Source organism: Protopterus annectens, chromosome 6.part0, assembly GCF_019279795.1.
Source record: "Protopterus annectens isolate FY-2018-M chromosome 6.part0, PAN1.0, whole genome shotgun sequence".
In the NCBI taxonomy this organism is placed as follows: domain Eukaryota; kingdom Metazoa; phylum Chordata; order Ceratodontiformes; family Protopteridae; genus Protopterus; species Protopterus annectens.
This window is the reverse complement of record NC_056737.1, coordinates 687261370-687287851: the sequence shown is the minus strand read 5'-3', so window position 1 is coordinate 687287851 and position 26482 is coordinate 687261370.

Sequence of the window (26482 nt, the reverse complement as noted above, 5' to 3'; positions counted from 1 at the left end):
CTAGCAGAATCTTTCTTCTAATGTTATTTGAACTTTATTAATATGTAACTACAGTGAACTCTTTTACAAGCTGTCTCACTTATATTGTATAACAATTACAGAAATATAATTACTAACCTGCCTGGTGGCACAACCGCTCCAGCCTATCACCATAGGCTCGCCGATTTGTGGAACGCACACCTGCAGCTGTAATATAAATGAAGTAATATTGGAACATACATCTCCATAGTATCAGCTAGGATAATTCCTTACATACATAATTACATGGATACTTACTCAGTAGTGGGGCATTGGGCATTTGCCGGGCCTCCTGGATCCAATGGTTCAGTTGGTCCTGCTTCTGTCTCTTCAGGTCCACATGGTGGTGATGGACCTGTTCACCAGTCCTTGGTATGCCTGTGGCACTGGTGAGATCATGTGCCAACCAGTTCCATGCCTCTGCCTTATATGCACCCCACAGAACCTGGCCCTGCATGAGTTGAGCCTCATGATCATGGACTAGGAGCCAAACCATGTATTTGGACTCCTCAACACCCCACCTCTGTGCTCGGAAGCGACTACCCTCTCCTACACCTGCCATCCTGACTGCAAATAGGTTCCACAATCAGTTATGCTGTGTATTCCCACCTATGGGGCTTATATATGCCGTTTTTCCTGCACTTATCTGTGATTGGCCATTTTGGAATTGTATCAGCTTCACAAAACCTGCTTTGTCATGCTTCTATTTCCATTCATTCCTATATATATGCTAATACTGCATTTTTTCAGTACAGCTGTCATGGCTTAGTGGTTCAGTGCTTTGACTATGATGCACAGTATCTTGGGATCGAGCCTGGGCATTGCTTTTTTTTTATTTTACTACTGTCTAGACAGGCTAGGAGGTGTGTCTGTTTAAAGGTGGCTTTCATACAGGTTGCTCAACGTTGCCCGCCGGTAAGCCGGTTGGCATGCTGTGCAGCTCCATGCAAACGGGTTATGCTGGTTAACACGTTATTTCCCTATGAGCACGCATATTATGCTGTGAGAAATGTTGCGCAACTATGGGCACACAGTTTCAGCATGTTAAAGTGCTGCTCAACTCCGGGCACTCATATTACACCTGTTAAACCACTGGTTACCTACAGGCAGACATACTCAGCTTGCTAGAGTGCTGCTCAGCTATGGGCACTTATAAACTATTTTATTTTTTTATTGTGTCAGATTTCTTCATAAAAACATGGCCCATTTCATTGCATTTTACTTAAATTATAATTGTATACATATACATATATGTCAGGGGATTGTTTTGTGCTTATTTCACTAAAAATAAAAAATGATGTTGGTGGGGCTTGAACCGTGACTACCTCCTCTTTGGCCGACATCTCTACCACTATGCTATTGCTACTTGGTTTATTTTGCATATTTAGATCTTATATGCTTTTTCAATGACTGCTAACTGTGGCTGAGAGAAGGGCACACCCACGCAAACGAGCGCAATTACGGGCAAACGTTTTTGAAATTAAAAAAAAAATTAAACTGTTAATTTTTACGTTTTACATTTCAGTTGAGTTAATAGTCTGTGGGGGCATGTGTGCTGTTGTGTTTCTTGACATTTCCGCGGACTTGCTCATGGGAGTTTCCTTTTGGGACTGTGATTCTTCTGGGGGCATGTCCCTTTGCAGGACTCGCCATGCGGACATGCCCCCTGCATTGCTACATGGACCGTGTTAGCCTAGGGTGTGATTCAGCATGCCCTCATGAATATGCATGGCATGCTGATATCACTCTGTTTAACTGCAGCCTCCATGTAAGACTTGCTAACTCTTACACGGAGGCTTCGTGAGTCCTGCCCAAAGTCTTATCACAAAAACACAGGGTAGTAAGGGAAAGGAAGGGGAAAAATCGAATGCTGCCTTGAATACAGAAAAATATACAGCAATTAAGATGAAGTGTCACTGTTAGAAGAGTATAGAAGAGGGAACAGATCAACAAAAATACTCAGAAAGATAGAGATGATAAAAGTAACGTGCAGTATCAGAACAGATCAGGCTCTGTGCACTATCACAAATAATAAACTAAAAATCTCAGCACAGGCACAAAAACGTAGAAGATATGCTGATAAATATAAAGGAAAGGCACAAAAAAGTACACAATAAGCAATTTACTGATGACCCAAAAAAGTTTTATAGAGAATTGGGAAACGAGGCAAAAAGGCTTGAAACACCATTGAAAAGGAAGAAATAGACATATTTTGACACACCTTTTAAGTGTGTCTACAGGAGAGGGTTTAATATCAAAGCCATTTTAGAAAGTCAATATAAAAATAAGAGAACTATGAAAAAATGTAGACAGGGGACTAATAAATGTGGTAGATGCACTCAGTGTCCCTATATATACAATAAAGAGGCTATTCATTTAACTTCCAGGAACAAGGATGTATTTTTAGAGAACCTTTATTGCTGCAATAAAACTGTTTCACGAAGATTTGCCTGCTTGTGCATACTTGGTAACATTCTCAGTGCTGAAGGATTGTTTTATTGGTTTTGCACAGCACTATATCGTCTTTTTTTGTGGTTACTGGCTTTTTGAGGATGGGTGGAGCTGTAGGTACAGCAGGGACTTCCAGACTGATGAATTTTGAAGGCAGCGAGGTCTCCAAACTTATTGGCCAGCTGACACAGCTGGTGGGAGTGTTAACTCCACTATGTCAAACGTTGGTGATGCAATCGCGTATCATTCCGGTGAACCAGGAAGCGTACAAACCTTGCTCAACTAGGAGAGCAGTTTCAGAAGATGGAACGGGCGTTTTTTCCTCACATTCAAAAAATACAAGAGAAAGTCAACAGGAGGGATGTAGTGGTTTACCGAGGGTGTTTTTGGACTCTAATGAAAGTGGGTGAAACGAGCGGAGTTCTGCAGATGACGCTCAACAGATTCCTGTATCTCCACAGATTCCTGTATCTCCACAAAAGGTGACTGTAATACTAACTTTAGACACAGCCAAATGTCTTTAAATGCTTGGCTAGGACGTAAACTGAATTTTAATACTACAGATATAGACAATAAGACATTCGGTTGTTCATACAATGAAAATATTGATATGCTTAATGACTTGCTATATAAATACAGAAGTTTAGATTTAGACAATGTATATTTGAAGGAATGCATTGGTATGAATATAGTTCCCAAAGGTTTAAGAGTTTGGAAGTTTCCAAATAATGTAGAACAAGACTCAGAATTTCATTATGAGTTATTAGATTTGTTTAATAAATGGGGTATGGATTTAATGAAGGCTATCATAAAAACCAATGAAAGAAATATGGTATTACTTATGGAAAATATCAATAAAGTAAATGAACACATTATAAATGATTTAATGTTCACAATAGATGAACATAAGAAAAGTATTTTTTAGTTAGGGAACATATTGATAATAAACGTCAACAGATTATGTTAAGAAAGAAAAAGAAAATTGAAAGGGATAGACAGGAATATCTACACAAGACACATTACCCCCGACCTAGACAAACTAACTATCGGTTTAATAGGGAGAATATGGAACCCCAAGTAAACTATAGGGAAGAACAGAATTGTTATAATAATGATGTTCAGAGAGAGGGTAGGAACATTCAAAGTAACTTGCAGGACCCTTTAGAGTGTCCCCCCTCTGGAGATCCAAAAGGATTCAGAATCAATCACCAGTGAATTATCAGTGGAACCAAAGGAGGGGGAAGGGCGGAGACAGATTTTAAATGAAATATTGTTGGAAGAAAACAATATTACACAAGAAGGCTTTAAGTACACATATCAGGGGTTTCATATATTTAACTTTAGTGAAATAGATATAAATAAAAATAATTGTTTGCTATTATCTAAAGGCTTACATTTTGTACAATCCCAAAAATGTGACATTAGTAGGACCTTAATTGATTTAAAAATGTATTTGAGAAAAATCAATTTTCAGTTAGTATTTGAAGGGAAAAGTACAGGAACCAATACAGGTACCAAATTACAAAGGGCAAGTGCCTTTAACCCACCATTACACCCCCAATTAAGAAACCTGGAAATTAATATTGAGGATGAGTTAAAGAACTATTTGAATAAGCACAGATTTCCTCCAAATTTAACACACAGTGAGAAAGAATTGTTACAGGAGTTAAAAGAAAACAAACAAATGAGTTATGAGGCCAGACAAAGGAGGGGGGATAGTTATCATGAATAATATTATGTACGAGGCTAAAATGTTAGAAAATTTGCATTATGATACGAAATATAGAGAGGTATCTAACAACCACATTAATATAGCATATAAAAAGATATACATGACATTAAATGATTTATTGCTTGAGGGTTTCATTGATAAAAAATTATTTGAATTTTGATATAATCCTCAGCCAAGGGTTCCATCAATTTTCGGAATACCGAAAATTCATAAGAATATTCATGATCCACCCCTCAGACCTATAATAGCAGCTGAAGGTTCAGCTACTACTTTTCTAGCAAAATATTTAGATACAAAATTGAAAGACCTGGTCATGGAAAATGAAATTATTTTGAAGGATTCTTGGGATGTTTTGAGAAATATTACCCAAGAAATACACAATGAAGATGTAATGTTTGTTACTATTGATATAGTAGATTTGTTTGGATCTATTCCTCACAATATAGGAACAGAATGGATGGAGGAATATTTGAGAGAAATAGCATGCTTGGGTAATGATGAAACACATATTTGTTCTACACTTATCGAATTAGTATTAGAGAACAATTTTATTATTTTTCAAGGACAATTTTTTCAACAGGTTAGTGGTGTGGCCATGGGTGCTAGATGGGCCCCTAAGTATGCTAATTTGGTGCTACTTATGTGGGAAAAGAAATATATTTTAAACAGTAAATATAGAGATTGTTGGATGTTGTACAAATGCTTTTTAGATGACATTGTTACTTTTTGGAAAGGAACATTCCAGTTATTTTTGGAATTCTACCAATACATAACCGAGTCCACTGAATTTCTGAGATTTACATGCAACATAGGACATAGGGAAATAGATTATTTAGACATCACCATATATAAGAAAGAGAACAAATACAACTCAAAAGTGTTTAGAAAGCAAACTTATTCTAATTCCATTCTACACTTTAATAGTGCTTACCCCTATCACCAGAAAAAAGGTATAATCAAGGGCCAGTTTGTAAGAATAAGCAGGATGATCTCAAATGAAGAAGAATTTATGAAGGAATGTAGTAACTTAAGTAATATGTTTACTGAGAGAGGTTATCCGGGCCCTTTGATTATTCAAATTAAAAATGAAGTTATACAAGAAAGAAAGAAAATATTTGCACCTATTTTAGATGCTAAAGAACTAAATATGGGGGGGGGACATAATGATAAAAAAGAAAGTTATGACAGAGAAGATACATTTAGTTCAGCATTCATTACTGATTACAGTGGTGATTCCAAAATAATTAGCCAAGTTACTGAACAGGAATGGAACACGTTTAGCAAATTGACAGATTTAAAGTTGGATTTTGACCCACCTTTTAAGTGTGTCTACAGGAGAGGGTTTAATATCAAAGCCATTTTAGAAAGTCAACATAAAAATAAGAGAACTACGAAAAAATGTAGACTGGACATTGGAGCCAAACAAGTACAAATGTTCAGTTGGAGTTGCACAGCAAGTGAAGGAACAGGAAACTGTGGCAACTCTGACACAGTCAATGTTGTGAAGTAATAGGTCAATGAGCTCCCATATGAAAGAACAAGGGATGACACAGGATGAAACTGAAGATAATGTGGCACAGGAAGATGCTCTGGAACTTTCTATAGTTGCCCACAGGAAATGAAGAACAAAGAATGTGCCCTTAGTTTAGAAGAAAATGATCTATGATAAGAGTTGCTTTATTTAATAGAAATGGACAGACATAGTACGATCAATGAAAGAAATAGACTACAGAAAGTCAATAAAACCAAAAAAGTTAGATGCTTGATAAAACAAACAGTAATTAGGACTGTCCATAGAGATTCATGCGATATAACAGAATAGGATACATTACTGCACAGCTAAATTAATAACAGATAAAGTCTTATCACAAAAACGCAGGGTAGTAAGGGAAAGGAAGGGGAGAAATTGAATGCTGTATTGAATACAGAAAAATATACAGCAATTAAGATGAAGTGTCACTGTTGGAAGAGTATACTCAGAAGGAACAGATCAACAAAAATACTCAGAAAGATAAAGATGATAAAAGCAACGTGCAGTATCAGAACAGATCAGGCTCTGTCATGCACTATCACAAATAATAAACTAAAAATATCAGCACAGGCAGAAAAACTTAGAAGATATGCTGATAAATATAAAGGAAAGGCACAAAAAAGTACAAAATAAGCAATTTACTGATGATCCAAAAAAGTTTTATAGAGAATTGGGAAACAAGGCAAAAGGGCTTGAAACACCACTGAAAAAGAAAAAATAGATACATTTTGGTGAAATATCTATAAAGATCCTGTGGAACATAACAAAGATGGTAAATGAATAGAAGTAAAAGACAGAATAAGAAGTTCAAATCTACAGGATATGAAATGGGATGAAGTAACAGCCAGAGAGATTGAAACAATGTTAAGAAAAGCTTCTAATTGGAAAGCCCCAGGCCCAGATGCAGTGCCTAACTTTTGGCTAAAAGTATTAACATCTTTACATGAAGATTTAGCCATGAGTAAGAACTGTTTGTAGCACACCCTGACCAGACACCAGCCTGGTTAACAACAGGAAAAACAATACTCCTACTTAACAGTGAACCTACAAGCTATACTAAAAACTATAAACCAATAACTTTCCTTCCAACGATGTATAAACTATACACTGGAAATGATGCCAACAAAGTTTTTAGTCATTTAGAAGAAAACTCAATCATGGCATTAGAATGAAAGGGTAATAAAAGAAAGTCATATGGAACAAAGGATCATTTATTGTGAGTCATAATGTAGAGCTGTAAAAAGAGGTAGAATCTAAGTATGGCATGGATAGACAATAAAAAAGCATTTGACAGTATCCCACATTCATGGATAAAAGATTGCCTAAAAATGTATAAGATACATCGTATACTGATCGATTATATTGCAGGGACTATGAAACCAGTGGCAAATCACTTTGCAGTTAAGCCATAATAAAGGAGAAATTATTATTCCAGGGATAAAAATTCAAAGGGGTATGGTGACTCTCTGTCACTGCTGGTATTTTGTCTTGCCCTTAACCCTTAAGTTGTCTGCTTAACAAAGTAGGTCATGGCTACAATTTGGCTCTCAGAAAACATCAACATGTAAAGACTTCTTATCTTCTTTTTGTAGATGATTTAAAGCTGTATAGTTCATCAGATGAAGAACACAAATCTTTTTCAGATGATATAAGGATGCCATTCGGTGTTGATAAATGCAAAAACAACATTTAAAGCAGGAAAGCTGCAGCATCAATAAAACATCAGTTTGGGACAGGAATGTGATATAAAAGAACTTGAACAAGAGGGAGTGCATAAATATCTGGAAATTGATTAAGGATCAACAATAAAGCATGAACAAATACAAATAAGACTTAGTAAGGACTATTTTAGAAGACTTAAATTAATACTGAAAACAGCATTGACATCTATGAACAAAGTCCATGTTATAAACTAATTTGCTCTTCCTGTCCTAACTTACAGTTTTGGAGTGACTGACTGGCCCCAAAAGGTGCTGGATAGATTGGACAGGAAAACAAGAAGGATGTTTCATGCTCATCAAATAATTTACAAAAATCAGTGCACACCAATATTATATATTATCTGTTCTGAATGAGGTATGGGCCTCCTCAAAATTGATTATATGTATAGATGTGCAATTGTCGAACTGGATACATATCTACTGACCTCACAAGACTCAAATACAGTGAAAGTTTTAAAACATGAGGATAATAAGTCTATGATGACTTCCCTACTTAGTTTAGCAGAACCATATCAATGTCAAGCAGGAATGCAAATCAAACCAGATGTAGATAAAAATCTGACAGCAACTGAATGTGCCAAAAAGCAAAAGAAAGAATATAAGATGAAGGATCAGATGAGAAGGCAAGAAATGTGGAAAATGCATAAATATAGTTGCAAGTACAGAAAACTTTTGGAACAACCTCATGTTGATCAGGATCGAATGCAGGAATGGTGAAAGAGAGGTGAATTTCATATTTGATTATAGATAATGTGTTTATCTAGATTATGGTGAGTTTTAATAGCATGTGGTCACTTTTGTTATCTGAGAGGCGGCCTACTTTTGTCAGTTTTTCTGGTTTGTGTGTAAGAATCCAATTTAATTTTGAGTGTCTTGCTGAAGTTTTATTGATCTAGTAAGTATAGTTATTAATTTTCAGATGTTTTTCAAGTTTATGGATTCAGTGAGGGTAGTGAAACCTATGAGTTGGCAATCTATATTTAAGTCCCCAAGTATTATAGTTTCATGGTTAATTTGTTGGGCTATTCAATACAGCATGCTTTCAGCAATATCAGCATTATTCCCTGGTGGTACATAAATTGCTGTTAAACATATAGTTTTCTTACTGCTGATTTTAAGGAGTGCTATTAGTAGTTCAGCTTTGTTAAATTTCGCTATGGTCTGTGGAAGTAAGGTAATATTGGAGACCCAAGATAGTGGACTATGTGCACGTTGGTTTACAAAGTCCATTGAACATGTGGGAGAAATAGACAAATGCAGGTTTTGTACAACAGAAGTGGAAATATTCGCACATCTTGTTACTGGTTGTGACATACTAATAGCAGAACGACTGTTGCATTGGGGATTGTGCAAACATTATAATATTGAAGTAGCTCAAAAACACTAGAAACATGAGCCACAAAGCATCATAGAAAATGATGGTTTATATCACACTGGATCATTTATTACCGACAGTTCAAAAACAGACCCAAAAAAAAAACAAAAAAAAAATATAATGGTCTATGAAAAGGAGACAAAAGTAGCATTGATCATTGAAACTGCTACACCCAGTGACTACTGTGTCTTATGTACAGAGAGACACAAAGTCATAAAATACCAGGATTTGCAGGCAGAAACAAGGGCAATGTGGAAGAAAGATACCCAGACAGTTCCAGTAGTTGTAGGAGCAACTGGTCTTATAAAAAAGAATTTGCAATCATACTTAGATAAGGGTGATGTGCAGAGCTGTAATAACTACAGAGGGATTAAACTGATCAGTCACAGCATGAAGTTATGGGAAAGAATTTATGGGAAAGAATAGTGGAAGCTAGGTTAAGAAGGGAGGTGATGATTAGTGATCAGCAGTATGGTTTCATGCCAGGAAAGAGCACTACAGATGCGATGTTTGCTCTGAGAGTGTTGATGGAAAAGTACAGAGAAGATCAGAAGGAGTTGCATTGTGTCTTTGTGGATTTAGAGAAAGTATATGACAGGGTGCTTAGAGAGTTGTGGTATTGTATGAGGAAGTTGGGAGTGTCAGAGAAGTATGTAAGAGTGGTACAGGATATGTACAAGGGTAGTGTGACAGCGGTGAAGTCTGCGGTGGGAGTGACAGATGTGTTTAAGGTGGAGGTGGGATTACATCAAGGATCAGCTCTGAGCCCTTTCTTATTTGCAATGGTGATGGACAGGTTGACAGACGAGATCAGACAGGAGAACCCGTGGACTATGATGTTTGCAGATGACATTGTGATCTGTAGTGAGAGTAGGGAACAGGTGGAGGAGATCCTGGGGAGGTGGAGATATGATCTAGAGAGAAGAGGAATGAAGGTCAGCAGGACTAAGACAAAATATATATATGTGCGAATGAGAGGGAGGATAGAGGAATGGTGAGGATGCAGGGAGTAGAGGTGGCAAAGGTGGATGAGTTTAAGTACTTGGGATGAACAGTTCAGAGTAATGGTGAGTGTGGAAGAGAGATGAAGACGAGAGTACAGACAGGATGGAGTGGGTGGAGAAGAGTGTCAGGAGTGATTTGTGACAGACGAGTACCAGTATATGTGAAAGGGAAGGTCTACAAGAGGGTAGTGAGACCAGCAATGTTAAATGGGTTGGAGACAGTGGCATTGACAAAAAGGCAGGAGTCAGAGCTTGATGTGGCAGAGTTGAAGATGTTAAGATTTGCACTGGGTGTGATGAGGATGGACAGGATTAGGAATAAGTATATTAGAGGATCAGTCCAGGTTGGAAGGTTTGGAGACAAAGCCAGAGAGGCAAGATTACATTGGTTTGGACATGTGCTGAAGAGGGATGCAGAGTATATTGGGAAAAAGTTGCTAAGGATGAAGCTGCCAGGTAACAGGAAAAGAGGGAGGCCTAAGATAAGGTTTATGGATGTGGTGAGAGAGGACATGCAGGTGGTTGGTGTGACAGAGAAAGATGCAGAGACAGGAAGAAATGGAAACAGTTGATCTGCTGTGGTGACCCCTAACGGGAGCAGCCAAAAGAAGAAGACTTAGATATGTTACCGATGCAAGTAACTGTATGAATTGCAGAAGGAGTCATTACCAGGCACATCACAGGTGCTGCAAAGAGCACTTCTGGCTAATACTGAAGATTGAAACAATACTAATTTCATCAACTTAAATCACACTTAGGAATGGGGTCCATTCTCATCATGGTAGTAGAAATCCAAAAGACTTGGAGAAATTTAAAAGGAAGCCTAGTTTCTGGTGTGTAGATCTAATGTTTTGCAGTATATGGTGGTCATATTTGAGATTGTCACCTATTATAATGGCTAGAAGTTCTCTGTAAGTTACAGTTTCAATGACAGTATTATTCAATAAGTTTATGGTGAAAGATTGCTTTTGATTTTGGCAACTTTTTGAGGTGAAAAGCATTAACTTACTTTTCTTGTGGTTGAGTAAGAGGTTTGATTCTTTGAGCCAGGTTTCTAAAGAGGAGAAAGATTTTTGGGTATTGTCTTGGAGCTTATATATTGTTGAGGCCGCACATATTAATGTTGAGTCATCTGCATACTAAACTAAATTAGCATGGTGAGTGGAGGTGTAGAGGTCATTATTAAATGTATTAAATAGGAGAGAACCCAGGATACAGCCATGAGGGACACCTGTAGCAACTCTTTGAAAGGATGAGTAAGTTTGTTGCTATTAAACAGCTTGTTACCTTCCAGATAGGTAACTAAAAAAACACATCAAGGATTATTTTGAAAGTCCTATTGAGGAGAGTTGAACAAGCAGTTGCTGGTTCAAAACAGTATCAAATACCTTGAACAAGTCTAAGAACATGGTGGACACAAGCAGAACCATCATTTTTATGTCAGTTTATTATATTGGTAAAATGTAGTAGAGCAGTAGTGGTGCCATGTTGGAGTCTAAACCCATGTTGTGTTTCTGAGAGAAGGCTATTTGAAGTTAGGTATTGCATCAGTTGCATATGGATACATTTCTCTAATATTATAGAGATGGGGCAAGAGAATCGCTATCGGTCTGTAGTTATTAAACTCTGTAGATGTGCCAACTTTGTGCATTGGTATGATGCAGGGTTTTATCCATAGTGATGGGATGTATCTTCCTGGTATTGACCTATTAAATAGTATGGACACAGGGAAGGTTATGACTTTAGCAGCCATTTTTAGGTAGTCTGATGTCAGCTGGTCTACAGCTACAGAAATAGTTTTTAGCTTAAGGAGCAACATCCTTACAAGTGAGATAGGTACTGGACTACAACTGAAGAGCTGTGGGTGGTTTTGATTGGACAGGGGTAGAGTGAGGGGCAGATTTATTAATGTCTAGGAGAGATAATATTGATTGTATAAAGTAAGAATTAAACTCTGTGGGGATAGAGTCTGTCATACTGTCTGTTTTTGGAGAGGGACTAGTGGTCTTTCCAGGGTGGAGTAGTTTATTTAATGATGACCAAAAACATTTTTGGTTGTTTATGTGCTTCTCTTGTAGTCTGGTATAGTATGTTTGCTTTTCTTGTTTGACCTGGAGTTTTCCAAGGTTTCTAAGATGTCTAAATTGCTGGAGGGGATATTGAGATCTATTTTTATACCAGTTTTTCCAGGCTTTACCCCTTTTATCATGATTTGTTTTGTTTCCTTTGTCAGCCATGGTGTGGGGTTGGACTTTCCTCTTTTATTACTTACTGGTGCTAGATTATTTAAGGTCTGTACGAATATGTTATTAAAGTGTTCTACAGCAGTATCTAGCTGCATTGTTCTATGTATATTCCAGTTATAGTTTTTAGTATTTCATTGAGAATATCTTTACTGAAATTGACTGCATTTCGTATTTGATTATAGATAATGTGTTCATCTAGGTTATGGTGAGTTTTAATAGCATGTGGTCACTTTTGTTATCTGAGAGGCGGCCTACTTTTGTCAGTTTGTCTGGTTTGTTTGTAAGAATCCAATTTAATTTTGAGTGTCTTGCTGAAGTTTTATTGATCTAGCAAGTATAGTTTTTAATTGTCTGATGTTGTTCAAGTTTATGGATTCAGTGAGGGAAGTGGAACTTATGAGTTGGCAATCTATATTTAAGTCCCCAAGTATTATAGTTTCATGGATAATTTATTGGGATAGTCAATACAGCATGCTTTCAGCAATATCAACATTATTCCCTGGTGGTACATAAATTGCTGTTAAACATATAGGGCAGGATTCACGAAGGCTTGCACAGAGTCTAAGAGTAGTGCAAGACTCCATGCAGCCTTCGCGATCCAGGAACAGCCCAAAGTCCGTGTAAGAGACAAGCTAATCACCTCACTTGCAGCCGAATAGCATGCAAATGAGGATGATTAGCGATCCAAGAAGCCCAGAACAGCCCGTGTAAGAGCCGTTTTAGCTGCAGAAATGTACTCAGTTGACAACTGAGTACGTTTCTGCAAAAACTCTAATGGAGCCATTTCAGCTCCAAATAAAGGGTGCATATGTGTCAGGCAGCATGCCAATGGCCAAATATGTGGCCATTGGCAAGGTAACCTGATGCAAATATATTAAAAATATCATTTTTTTTAACCCAGCGCAGCCCCGCACAAACGGGCTGCGCTGTATAAAACATAAAAATGAAGGTTATAAACCCACAAATGTGGGTTTTATGCAATACATGGAATGTCAATGCAGGGACCAGCAGACCAAAATCAACATGGCCACCGTGTAGTGGTTGCTAAGGGGGGAAGCTGAGTCTAAGAGATGTAACTAAGCATTAGTAGGCAATCTGATGCAAATGAGTGTTAGGATACTGAATTCCACTGTCACATAGCAAATGAGCACAGTCTGAGTAGTGTAAGAGTTACAGAAGGGGGAGGAACAGAGTAGGAGATAGGTGACATCACAGGGGGGAATGGTAGAAAGAAATGCAGTTCATTGGAGGTCAGAGTTACATGACAGATGTCAGACAGATATCATGGAAAGAGGTGTGCCACTAGATAAGCATGAGAAAGTCAAGAAATGGAAGGTGTACACTGTTGCCTACACCAAAGTTTCTTGCTGGGCGTGCATGCACACATGTGCGAGCCATGAAGCGCGAGTAAGACAGTGTGCGCGAGTGTAAGACATACTGAGCATGTGGGAGCGTGTTGGAAGATGTTTAACACTGTTTGCGTGGGTGTGCATGCGTTTTAATCTGAATAAGCAGATTCTGAACCATGTAAGCATGTGTGCGCGCATGTAAGCCACTGTGAGCGTGTTTCTGCTGGTTTGCACACGGCTCCTCCCTGAGGAAACAGAGAGGAAAAAGGAAGCAACAGATGTAGTAGGAAGCTAGCAGGGAATACTGCTGGAGCTAGCAGGTGAAAACAATTAGAAGCAGGCAATTACACAGGCAGAATAGTAGCCCAGCCCAGCACTTAAAACTCTGCAAACAGCAGTGCAGGATGTTTCTCTCAAGAGACACTGCAAGACAGGAGTAAGTTATTAGAAGTGAAAACTGAAAAAGCTGAACTCAGAGCAGAAATGTTAGGGGCTGCCATAGCTGTCATAATGAGACATAGGCGACTTGCTGAGGGTGGTGACAATGCAGATGGTGCCAGACAACCCACAGTGAGGAGATGGAGAAGAGTGTACAGGCCCAGGGTCACCTACCACGGGTTACATGAGCTGGAGATAGTAGAGCGCTATAGAGTGGACAGAGACCTCCTGCAGCAAATAGTGGAGCTGTGCAGGCCACGCCTCACACACAGAACCAACAGAGGGGAACCCATCCCAGTGGAAACCAAGGTATGTGTTGGCCTAAGAATACTAGCAACAGGTACCTTCCAGAGACCAACTGGTGATATGATGGGGATATCACAGGCATCAGCCTCCAGGGTACTGCACCAGTTCCTGGATGCCATGTCAGCACATGTCGGTGATCATGTATATTTCCCCAATGCCCGTGAGGTATTGGCCAGCAATATGCGTCTCTTCCAGCAAATAGCGGAATACCCTGAGGTAGTGGGTGCAATAGACTGCAAGCACATACGCATCAAAGCACCAGCCGGTGAGCGGGGTAGGGTATACATCAATCGCAAGGGCTTCCCCTCCATCAACTGCCAGGTCGTGTGTGATGCCCAGGGCATAATAATGAATGTGTGTGCTGGCTGTCCTGGGAGCTACCATGATTCCCACATTTGGCATATGACGCAGCTGTACCAGACATTTGCCAATGGGGACATCCCGCACGGACACCTTGTGGGGGATGCAGGTTATGCACTGGAGCCGTGGCTGATGACACCCATCAGAAACGCACACACACCTGAACAGGAACGCCATAATGAGGCACACGCACAAACACGTAATGTAATAGAGTGTGTGTTTGGGCTGCTCAAGTCATGGTTCCGGTGTCTGGACACATCTGGTGGAGCCTTGCAGTACACACCAACTACATGTACCCAAATTGTCATGGTATTTGCTATGCTACATAATATGATCTTGCGAAAACAGCTGCAGCAGGACCAGCATAGGGCCGGGCCAAACAGCCTCCCACCATTGCCAAGGCCATCACAGGCAGAGCGTGACTCGGAGGAGGAACAACCTGAGCCTGCCCCAGTAGGCAGAAGGAGGCGTGCCCAGTATGCCCTGGCCTTGGCAAAGAGGCAATGCATAGCACATACACTGGCTCAGTAGGAACCCTGGGAATGATACCCCCTCTGACTCACTCAAATAATAACATGGATGCCTACAATGACATGACCTGTTCACAAACATGTACAGGGAAGTGTAATATGCGCTTCCGGCAGAGGCAGCCCTGCAGCACCACCTGAGGCATGAATGCCATGTGTTAAGTAATGTAACACCATGTACTATATGCACACCTGAGGACCCTGACTAACATCCTACCCTCACCAAGCATCATGCCACAATATGACAATGAGATGATCAAGTGCAATAATTGACTGAAGTATCGCAGTTAGTCAAAGGAGATCCAATGTGTGCCAGTCTGGGATGACATGCTGAGCATGACATGATGCTCCACCTGCTAGGACTGGCATGCACCTATCAGTGCAGGCCATATGGATACTGGCAAAGGCTGATGTTACCCACAGTGTGCCCTGAATAGGTAAGGCTCAAAACACAAACCAATCTCCATAGGTATCAGAAGGGATAAGAATAAGATAAGGGATAAGTCGAAACAGCAAGATACATGCAGTCTAAACTCACCCAGAATGGAGAATGTTGATATCTGTGCTGTAAGAGAAAACTGAGTCAAGGCTCACAACAGCACCCTAACACTACCAGGTTACACCTCATACTGTGCTGTACAGCCTCAAAACATGGAACAAGCTACAAAAGGAGGGTGATTAGCAAGAATTGTCAAGGATAACCACACCCCCATGTTGGTACCACAATAAGAAGCAGCATGGACTAGCCATGGTCAAGTAACAGTGGCTAAAACTGCCCCCCAGTTTATAGCCTGCTACAGACTGCTGTCCCAACACCAGGAACTGCACCTGGCCTATGCTGGAATACATGAATATATGAAGTCCTCCAAACCACATTATATTGGGTGACTGAAAATACCCAGACATAGACTGGGACATTATACTAGCTCCAACAGTGTAGGACACAAGTTCATAGAATCCATAAACCAAAAGGCCCAGGAACAACGTACCACTCCCACAAGAGGGTTAAGCATACTGGATGTGATAATCAGCAACATGGGTACTGGATGGCAAGACGAGAAGTGTATTGCTCACTGGTAAAACCAGACCATAGAGTAATCACACTGGATATACAAATCCTGACCACAGTCCCTGGCCAGAAAACCACAGTGGAAAACATGTGTAAAGCAATACTTGCACTCCTCCAAACTGATGTGGAATCCATTAAAGGTCCTGTGCAGGTGCAAAATATGGGCCACACCTCAGAACCTGTAATACAGCCATTCCATGAACACTGCCAGGAATGCTTGGATTATGCAATCCTAAATTAAAACAAGACACAATGCCATACATGCAGGCATCTGGCATGGTGGACACCAGCCATAACCAAACCATGCAAGAGAATGAGGAAGCTACTACATGATAAAGCAAACATAAACAATGAAGTAATCACTGATCAGTGGTATGGCAATAAAATATGTCCACACATACAATCCACTAAGGCCAGCCACAACAAGTTGAATCTGTGAATCCTGAGGCAATGTTACACCTGCCCCAAGTACACAGACAACCCCCAACTCCACCCAAGAAATACAAATATATGTGAGAGATGCAACCATCTATCCAAACTGGAGGCTGAGCTCCCTCAACTCAGTACTCCCAAAACTAGTCAGGAGGAGAAGGTAACCACACACACCACAAACACAGTCCCACATAGACCAATCACAACTGCAAACCAAAGACATAAACACAGAAAAACATTCCCGGAGGCACAAATTACAAACACAGCACACCAACAGAGGCCTCTAAAGCAGACACCCAATCAAACAACCTCCAAACATAGCACATGCAACACATAGTACACAAAGCTGGTGTGCCAAACAGTCACAGACCAGAAGGAGAAACAACATGCCTGATACAGTTGTAATAGGTGACTCCATAGTCAGACACACTGCTGTCCCACACACCAGATTGAACAAGGGAAAGGGTACAGTAAGCTGCCTGTAGGCTGCCACAATATGCCACATAACAGAAGTATGCAGGTCACTCCAAAGCAAGTAGAAATATGATGCAGTCATAGTCCATGCTGGTGTGAATGACCTGAGATGTACCTCCCTAGACTACATGAAAAGAGACATAGATGAGCTCTCTGATTATGTAGTCCAGGCCGGTATGACACTCACCATTTTCAGCATCCTACCCTTACCAAGAATAATGCCACAGTACAAACATGGAATGATCAGTCATAGCAAGTGGCACACTTACTGGTGTCATTCCAAGGGGATCCAATGTCTGTCTGCTTGGGATGTCATGCTTGACAAGCCATGCAGCTGTTCTTGGGATGGCTTGCACCTGTTACCCCTGGGCGTCTGGATATTGGATAAGGCCTTTGCCACCTCCATAGAGCCTTTTGTAGGCAAGGCTGAAAAGACTAACCCACCACCCTAGAAAACATAAGTGGAAAGAAACATAAGGGTAATGCTGACCAATGCCAGATGTGTAAACCCCAATATGCATGCTCCCAAAGCCATCCCAGTATGGAGAACATCGATGTCTGTGCAGTGACAGAAACCTGCTGCAAGCCTCCTGACAGCACACCAGCACTACCAGGTTATACCACATATCATGTGTCATGGCCCCAAAACCTGGAACAAAACATAAAAGGAGGGTGAGTATCCATATTCAGCACAGACACCCATACGTCCAGGTAACTGACAATGCACAAGGCATTGGAGTCCACCCATGTGCAACTAACTGTAGGCAAGACTGCTGTACAGTCTGTAGCATGCTACAGACCACACTCTCACACACAGGAACCCCACCCAGCCGTCCTGAAGACACTGGACAGTATGAATGTCCCACCAAATACCAAACAAGGTACCACAAATTACCACATACGTGGTAAACCATTATGTATGGAAGGAGTAATCAGGGACCTAGGGACACAAGTGGACAGTAACCTATGTGACACTCATATTGCCAATGTGGCTAGGAAGACTGTATACATTTGACACCGTATCAGGAAAGGATTCACATCTACATCAACAGAGGTCATTGTGCCCCTATACTGTTCTCTTATCACACCCATAATCTAGTACAATGCCTCATATGGGATGTACCTTACCTGACACCTGCAGCAGTTAGAAAGACCTCAAAGGTACCTCACCAAGAGGATAAAGGGTCTCAAATATATGTCATATGCTGCCTGGCTGTAGACACCCCAGCTGAATGCAGTCACATACTGCCTACACAGAGGCATTGCATGCCTGTTGTAGAAGGCCATGCCCAACACAGGAGTAATGGACATGCTCCACCCCAGAAAACTCAAAGCCATCGGAGCTGTGAGAGTGAGAGATGTCAACCTCAACAAATAATGAAATAGGATGTGCTGGTGGGACAGATACATAATCCAGAGGCTCCCCACACCCTGGACCAGAATCCCACTCCATGTTAGACAGAGCCCCTCACTGACACTCTTCAACAGGAATCTTGCCAAGTGGATGGATGATTGTAGAGTTACACTGGGGGTCTTCACTGTGTCATGTCCAGACACAGGCACAGCAAAGCAAATCATAAATGGCCATAATATTCACATAGCAAGAGGTGGCAAAAGCCACAGACACTCTGGCTAGGCTAACAAATGCCCTAGGGTGGATAGCCTAGTATGAACCTATGAACCTATGAAGATACAAATTGTACATGACACTAAGTATAATCCCAAGGCTTTCACAACTGATGGTAGGAACCATGTTGGGAATTCACAGATATGCTCTGAATCACACAAATATCACAAACACACACACATATTGCCAACATACATCCTGACAGGTGCAGTGCAACCCCAGAATGCAGAATATCTATCCCAGCAGACTGCTGGCCCTGACATTGCAGATGCTGAGGTAACAGCCAGCATCTACAAAGCAAAACACACAGCAGCAATGGTATGAGATGGTGTCCTGGGCTGAGTGCAACATGGACTCCAAGATGAATGGAATGCCAAATCACTCTACTGCTCAATGTCAGCCTTTCCACAGAATATGTACCCAAAGAGCAGTGTACAACAACAGTGGTCCTTCTCAACAAAGGTGTTGCCTGAATGGATACTGAAAACTACTACCCCAGAATCCTGAGAAGCTCGGTCTGCACAGCTATGGAAAGGATCAGCATGTACCACAGACATAAAGATATTGGGGACCTACTGACACCGGACCCTACCCAGTGTGGCTTTCATAAGTGCAGATCCTGCCCCTAAACATGTTTGACTCAATTGAAACAGTCATTAAGGTAATTGATGTGGGCAATGTGGTCCACACAGCGTAGCTGGACCTTGCAAAGGCTTCTATACAATACCCTACGTGTTCATTATAGATAAGCTCACCAGCTTAAATATAAACCCCTATGTCAGTAGAGGAGTTGCAAACCAGACCAAGGACAGAACAGACATGGTCAGACATGCTGCAGCCATGTCAGACTACAAACCAGATATAACTGGCATCCCACAAGGCTTGGTCCTGGGATCTCCCTCGTCTGGTATATAGGTCCCATAGGTACAGGCAAACATGGAAGGACTGTGTCTGAACATGTTTGCAGAGGACTACAAACTGCTCACCATATATGATCCACCAGCTGACACAAGCATCCCACAAAGGGCCACATAGAAACAGACAACTGGTGCCATAGCCATGTCAGCAAGCTAATTGCAGAAAAGTGTATAGTCAACCCCCGTGGATATACAGTAAGTGCCCACCAATTACCACATAGGTGTTAACCCATTACGTAGTTAACATGTAATGAGAGACCTGGGGACACAAGGTGATAGATATCCTGCATTGGACAAACATGTGCTGTAGTGTTTACAGAAACATACCATATACCCACCTAATCATGAAGGTTGTCAGATCTAGATAAGGGGAGGTCATTGTGGCTCTGCAGTCATCCTTCATCAGCGGTACAATTGACTACAATAGCCCCTGTGGGATGTACCTCAGCAGACACCTCCATCAACCGTAAAGTCCCCAACAGTACCTCACCAGGAGTATCAAAGAGCTTGCACAGATGCCATGTGTTGCCTGTGTTGCTGGTATCAATAAACATGCTGCACCTTGTACAATCTGAATGGCAGTGAGCTATGCACATGAGAGACCTGAACCCCAGCACTGACTTACATAGGACAAGCTGTACTGCATGATCCATAGCACAGAAGCCAACCCCACCCATGAGTGAACTCCCAGTACAGGCTACCCATAGAGTCACTTATCAATTTTCCTCAATAGGAATCTTGATGAGTGAATGGGAGATGGTAGCTTTATCCTGGGTATCACTGTCATGTCACAGGTAGACAGAGGCACAGTATACTAACCATGACATATGTCATGGCAAACTCCACTTACGATGTGTGTTGAAGGACAAACACACTCTCCAACTAGCATTAGACATGGACTAGGACACATCACTAGTGTTTGCAAATGTACACTTATGTTGTGGAATACACTACCAATGTTGGACAAGCCTGGTTTAAGTAGTTCATATCTGAACAGAATGCAATATGGTCATATGTACACAACTGACCCCCAACCAGGCTGTTGTGCTCACTATCAAAATGTAAAGCAGTGATAGCACTAAAGCCCAGGATACTGTCCACCACAGTCAAAGTACTACCAGTACACTATACAGTACTACAGTGTTAGGTCAGTGTGAAAGAATGTTGACAACTGTATGCAAAGTATCCCATGCAAACACTGCAGGCACAGTATAATCCTGTTGTGTTCACACACAAAGCAGTTGTACAGTAACTACACAACATGACACACAACACACAACCATAAACGGGTGATATTTGTTGAAGTTCACACTCATCCACAAATGTGGTGGGCTGCAGAGTTCAACATATGGAATGCTCACACTGGGCATGCTCACACACTTTGATAAATGAGACATATGTCAGACAACATGCCATGGGAAGGCTGAACTGGGCATGCTCACACACTTAGGCCAAATCTCAGTTTAGCAGTTGGACACACATATCTGGTATTTTACGTGTTATTCCAGGAACCAACCACATTACAGCAGTCTGCCCAGTGCACACAGTTAAATGACTACAGAGACATACATGATATAGTGGATCCCTCCCATATGCAAACATCTTCCACAGATGCACAAGTTGTTCATACAAACAGGGAATGCTATGGCAATAAAGATGTGCAAACAGTCTATCAGCAACAAATAATGTGCATTTGACAATTAAACATATGGGTGTAGACGTCAACACTAGGCTGTTTGCCCTAGGGAATGACAGCTTAGCCAGAGTGTGCTTGGCGCCTGCCTCCCCACAGGATGCACATTCCCCTTTCTAAACACCGATGATGTCAGCACCCTATAAGTACAGCAGGAGAAAAGAAACCTCCCAGTAATGTGAATAGCACGCTCCGCTAATGCATCCGTTACAAGTGTCATAACATAGTTAGGTAGGGGTTTGAATCCTGCAAATGCTCTGTGTGTGTGTGAGTGGGGTTGGTGTGTGTGTAAGTCTGTGGGAGAGAAATGTCCCTTTTGGCATCTGGGAAAACAAACTACAGGATGCACATTCCCCTTTCTAAACACTGTTCAGTTTTGAAGGGGGGCCCCCATTGGGCTCTGCAAGTTGTCTGTTTCAAAATTGGATTTGCCTTGGAAGTGTTTTTTTGCTGAGGGGTTTGGTGGGGGAAAAAAGCCCCTTTGGGCAAGGGGCAGCACGGGTCCTTCCCCTTTCTAAACCCAATTTTAAAAAATATACAAAAGGGAAAATCCCAGAAGGGAAAGCCTTGGGGCCAACATAACTGTTGGAGGGTTTGAATCCTCAATGTGGGTTTGTCTGAGGGGGTGTGGGGGAAAAATTCCTTTTCCTGGGGAAAACAAAAAGGGCCCTTTTTTAAACCCCTGGTACCCCTTTTCGGGAAAGCCCCCATTTGTAATGGCAAGGCCCTTTTATAAAAAGTAGGTAGGGGTTTGAACCTCTCAATGGTTTTTGGTGATTTTTTTTGGGGGAAACCCCCAACAGGTAAAAACCGGATCCCTTTTTCTCAGTAGCTGAACCAGGCTCTGGCAAAAGTTTCTTTTTCAGGGCCGGAAAGAGTTGGTCAGGGGGGAATCTTTGGGGGTTTAGCTCTGTTTTTGGTACCCAATCTTGTTTCCTTATCCTTTAATACCAAAAAGGGGTAAATGAGCCTTGTAACAACCAAATGGTTTGGAGTTTTGGGGGCCCAAATTTCTCCAGGGGTTTTGGACCAGGTGAAACCATCCTGGGGGCAAAAGCGGTAGTTCCAGAAGAAGGGGGGTATTTTTGGAAGGGTTTTGGGTGGGTGGCTGGGGAAATTTGCAATCCCTTTGATTTTTTTAAAAGAAAAAACCGGGTTTAAACCTTATGCTTGTGTCCGGGCCCCTGCCCAGGTTGACGACAAACTGCTCCTGCCAAGGAGATTTGGGGCATCATTATTTTAGTTTTGGGCGGGGTTATTTTATTTTCACCTTTATACCTATGAAGGTGGGTGTTTTTAGGTAACTGGAAAGGGGGAAAAGTTTTCCCAAACAAAGCCCGGGGTACAGGGCGGCCATTAGCCAAATTTTCAACAAAGTGAATAGTAAGGTTTACCGGGATTATTGCAGGAAATTATGACTGTACTGGAAATCCAGGTAAGTTTTGCAGTGTCCAGGCAAACAGTGAACGGGACCATGAACCGTAAAGGGGAAGGGTACAATAAATTTGGATGGAAACCCAGGCTAAAACCTTTGCGGGTTAAAATTTTCCCAAATTTAACAACATGACCCAAAAAAAACCAGTGGGGTCATTAGTTTTGTACAACCGCTGCCACCAAAGGGGAAACCTGAAAATATGGGACTTCCTGTACAGGTAGGGTGTGGGGGGGCCGTCTGGGAAAAAGGAAAGAATGTACTGCGGGTGCAAAAAGGGGGCCCTGTGCTTACCGCAGAAATACACATTCAAATCAACACGGGCCTTCATCAGTGGCCATATTGAATTTTCCCGGGCCTCCACCAATCCCCTCATTTTTTCCCCCCTGTGACAGTTAGTTTTGTTGTTCTTCACAGGTATGAATGTGAGATGATCTAGGGTCTCCTGGTTTTGCCCACGGGTACTGAAAATTTAAAACACCAAAACTTGCAAGGCCATGTGGGAAATCCACTTAATTTTCAGCCACATTGTTACACATTTTTCCCTTATTTTCACCTATTTTGTACCCTTTTGCATCAAACCCCCAGTTAACTGTCTGAACATTGGGTTTCCCGGGGTTGAAAAAGGGTGCAATCCACATTATGCACAGGTGCTTGTACCCCCTTAATTCAGCCAGTACAAAAAATAAACATTATTTATGTGGTTGTGAAAAACATTTTAATGGCAAGTTGTTCAGTTGCGGAGGTGGCCAGTTTTCATTGAAAGGGTGTAATTGGATCCCACAGCCACCATCCCCATTACTGGTGTTTGTGGAGGGACAGCGTAGGGGTCTTTTGGATCAGTGTTTGCGGACCCCTATTTTGCTTTGCAGGGTGTAGGACAACGTTCCACCCATGGCTGCCATAACGGTGTTTGTGGACGCCACAGATTCCTGCCGGCCTGGCCGGCCACGCAGGGTCCTTGGGGGTCTATACCGGCCCAACCCCAGACTGGGCTGCTCGGCATTTGGGTGGCCGTCCCTGTGGCCGGCCGACCACTGCCGGGCTCCGGGGGCGGCATACGCACGCCCGTTTGCTCGCCACCCCCCCCTGGCCCTGGCCCCATGTTGGTTGTGGAACCCCCCCAAATGTCCCCCCAACCCCCGGGCTAGGGACATGTATTGTGGAACCGGGCAATTTGCCCCCCAAACGCGTCATGAATGGAAAATCCTCAGCCGCGTCCGCATACTGTCGCAGGGCGGCAACATGCTGAGTTAGACCCTTTTGGGCCCGTTCCATACGGATGTCCCAGAACCCAAACATGCTGGGTTGAAAACCTCTTGGGCAGTCTGCGGGGGGAGGATGTCCAAAAGAACCCTACCTGTCTGTGTGGTCCATCCTGGGCCATGCCCAGGTGTTTGGGGGGAGGTTTACGTCCACATTATGGTTGACAGCTGTTCCCCGGGGAATTGGTGACAAAGGGGATTGGCAAAAACTTCCTTGATTCACTTTTATTAATCGGTACCAAGGCCCCCGGGATCCTTCCTTGCCTTTACACAGAGCAAAACAGCCCCCGGACCGACAGGTTCCCTGTTTAAAACCAGGAGCACCAGAACCTGGGGGGGAAAAACAAAACACTTTTACAATGCACAACCAATGCACACATGCACACATGCACATGCACAGGTGCACACATGCCCCGCACAAAATGTACACATGCAAAATGCACATGCACACAGGGCACACATGCACATGACACATGCACACATGCACAGGTGCACACATGAAAATGCACATCACATGCTGCACATGAAAATGCACACATGCACACACACATGCACAGGTGCAAAATGCAAAATGCACAAAATGCACAGGTGCACACATGCACAAAAATGCACACATCCCTGCAAAATGCAAAATGCACACATGCACACATGCACAGGTGCAAAATGCAAAAATGCACACAGTTTCACACAATTGTACAGTACTCATTGGATATCAACAAAAGACACAGACACACCTACATGCATACAAAGAGCACTACTAAGTGAGCCAAATAGTACTATTACTATCAAGACTATTGGAATTGTTAATACACACTCACCAGCATGGATAGGCTGCATTCTGTTATACCAGAGGGACCTGCAAAAGAAGAAACTAATGTCAGTGGGCACAACTGTGCCATTGTTACTGAGTATGATACAGGTCAGTAGTACAACAGTCCCTTTCACAGGTCAGTTTAATATTGGGGATATCACACTTGCACATTAAATACTATGGTGACAGCTACAAACCAAGGACACCCTCAAAATGCATTAACTACCAGTGTACACAACAGTCAACTATACATATGGCATATTACCTCCCGTTCACTGTCTTGTGCGGTGGCTCCAGCCTCCATCATAATGCATGTCTGCTGCTGTTGTTGTTGCGGGGGACTGGAGCCACTACACTCATGAGTAGTCCCTCCATTTGGGAGTGGGGATGTGTAGACCCCACCACCTGTGGGACCTGTTGCCTGTGGATATCCGGCACGCTGATGGACATTTTGATTAAATCACTGCAGTGATGTCGCCCTGCTCATATGTCCTATTATGCCCTATGTCATTTACCCGCGGACAAGGTCCCACAGTGCAGCCCCTCCTGCTGATTCTGGCTGGTGCGGAAAAGAGTATTGCATAACCCCACCAGGCTCTGGTGTATCTCCTCATCCTCAGCTGTGGAGGGGGGTTTTGGTGGGCCATGTACCTGAAAAAAAAATAACCTGATATCAGCAATATATGTCAGCAAAATTTTGGGCCCCTACTACACATGCTACTCGACTGTTTGATACAACATATCTAAATATATAGCATCTGTCTGTCTATTGGTGGATACACATGTTTGGGCCCGGTATCAGTGCTCAGCCAGCAACTGTGCAACAGTACCTGGCCCCTCCATATGACTACTACCAAACCCCAGCAGTCAGAACACTGATTCAGGTCAAGAGCACCTCCTCACTCTTTTTTATCTAGGTACTGTATGGCCTACATCACAAATACTGTGAGATGACCACACACTGATTGCCCTGGATATACATATCCCACCTCCACCACCAGCACAAAAGACTATAGTGAATAACATTACAGATGCAAACTTTACACTTTGTAACAGTGACATGGTATCCTTTCAGCCCACTGGGCCAGTGGCAGATACAACCCACAATGCTGACCCCCTACACAATTGCTTTCTACAGACATCCCCCAGAATGCATGGATCATGAAATCCCATATATGACCAAGACACTCCACAAAGGGACAGCATCCTGTCTGGTGGACCCCAGCCATAAAAATTGTATTACAGAAGATGGAAGCTACTGCAAGACAGAGCATAATTCCATAAAGGGAGGGCATGTCTGAGCAGCACTAGTAAGGATCTATTTTCCATCATACAAACATCCATGGGCAACTTTGAGAGGGGAAATCAAGAGGGACACTACAGATAACCAGAAGGCCTTCTTCAGTTATGTTAGCAACCTGGTCAGGATCCATCCTCTATGCCCATAGTTTACACAACAACAAATATTTCACTGAACCCCAGATATTGACAACATTGTGGCAGACAGGTTCAGTGCAGGTGTCACCCCCCCAAAATAAGACATAGTTATCCCAGCTGACTGTAACCTCCCTGTCATCACAGATGTCCAGGTGAGAGCCACCCTCAGGACAGCAGAATACACAACATGAATGGGACCTGATGGAATCCCCAGTTGCATGCTACATAAACTCTGACAGGAGCTAAACACACATATAGAAGTGCTAT